The 1,619-nt window shown below is 32.6% G+C and overlaps 1 protein-coding gene across 1 annotated transcript in view; it reads right to left on the bottom strand.

Moving 5' to 3' along the window:
• b4galnt1a (beta-1,4-N-acetyl-galactosaminyl transferase 1a) overlaps positions 1-1,619 on the bottom strand; it is a 22,390-nt gene that overhangs the window by 19,963 nt on the left and 808 nt on the right. The window lies entirely within an intron of this gene.

Here is a 1,619-nt window from a genome sequence, read left to right as displayed (position 1 = left end):
AAACAACAGAACAACTTTGCAACTTATCTTAGTTCCAGTTACCTTGTTTTAAAATGTCCTCAAGAAGTCTAAAGATTGTGGAATGGCGACCTCGCCTTTGTTTTTTTGTCTGATGCCTGCTGTTAAAAGGGGTTGATGTTAGACAAAGTGCTGTACCATTTGATTCTCTCCGCTCTGTAATTCTCAAGAGGGCTCTGATGAACCACGTGGGAGTTTACTTCAACCGACGGTAGTGAAAACTCCTGCAACTACAGACTTACTTCCTCCTCCTCGCACACGTGCATTAAATTGTTAGTTCATCCTCAGAATCCAAAACCACACTAGTTCAAGTGCAAACATCTTAAATCCCTTTATTTCTGTATGACAAAGTAAAAACAATGTATGAAGAATGATAGTTATGACAAAGATGTGTCTTTTGAGGAGTTTCATTTGAGGAATTTATTTTAACAACTCACTATTATTCTACTGTTGTTTTATATTTCCTTTTGCCAAAGATTCCTTACGTTAGAATCAGAATGATGCCATGCTCTTTGATGTTGTTTATTACAGTTCTTTGTGACAGATTTAACCATGTTTCTGTATTTATTTCAGTAATTACACTTAAGTAGTTAAAATGTAAACAGATAATTAGATGATTATGAAGAGATTTGGTTGCTTTCCAGGAAGAACTAGTTCTGTATAACCCAGAACTTGATAAATAGCAAGATTTGACATAGTAGAAAGTAAACGGTGAAAGAAACTCCTATGTTAGGAGAATTCTTAGAGCAAAAAGCTGAAATGTGACAGGCAAAGATTTCACTGAAATACAAGATTCCTCATTCCTCCCTTGGACTGTTTCAAACTACTGCAGTGTTTTTTTTCTTTAAGTTTTAACATTAAATTATTATATATTTTTCTAAGGGAATATTTGGAGATAATATAAGGAGGAAAAAAATGTCCTTTTTGTGCCTTTTTTTTTTTTTTTTAAAGAGAGATCTCAATTGTTGGACAGCATCCCCACAAAGAAAAATCCTAAAATATAGCAACAACAAAATTGTGTTTAGGTGATTATTTTTCTATATTAAAATTATGCTTCTTGAAAACTGCACAATCACAAGAAAGAATATCTTAGCTTAAATGAAGCAAACAAAAATGAAAGAGAAAAAAAATAACATTGAGAGATCTTTTAACTTTCAAGGAAGAAGTCGATGCTTCATTCTTTTTCTGGTTCAGTTGTTTTACTTTCACTTTAGAGAGATAAATTCAGTAATGGGTGCCTGTCACCTGTTTATACAGATCATTTGCCTATTGAAAATTCAAATGAATTTGCAAGGGATGCTTCACCCAGGAACAAAATGCCTCAGTTTTCCCTTTGCTGTTTGCATAGGACCTGTAAGACATGTTTGACCATCTAAACTTTGACAAAGCACTATTGTGTCACATGCTGACTTAACTATCTTGTTTAAAAGCCAACATGAGAGGAAACTTTACACAGAGGGACTTTTTTCTTGGTTTTTAACACAGAAAATAAACTTAAATTGGGTCAAATGAAACATAACCTCCAAAAATGTTTTGCTCCAAGAAGTTTCCCACATATATATATATATATATATATATATATATATATATATATATATATA

The sequence above is a fragment of the Oryzias melastigma genome, linkage group LG7 (genome assembly GCF_002922805.2).
Source record: "Oryzias melastigma strain HK-1 linkage group LG7, ASM292280v2, whole genome shotgun sequence".
In the NCBI taxonomy this organism is placed as follows: Eukaryota; Metazoa; Chordata; class Actinopteri; order Beloniformes; family Adrianichthyidae; genus Oryzias; species Oryzias melastigma.
The sequence above is the reverse complement of the archived record's forward strand: the minus strand, read 5'-3'. Positions and strand labels throughout refer to the sequence as shown.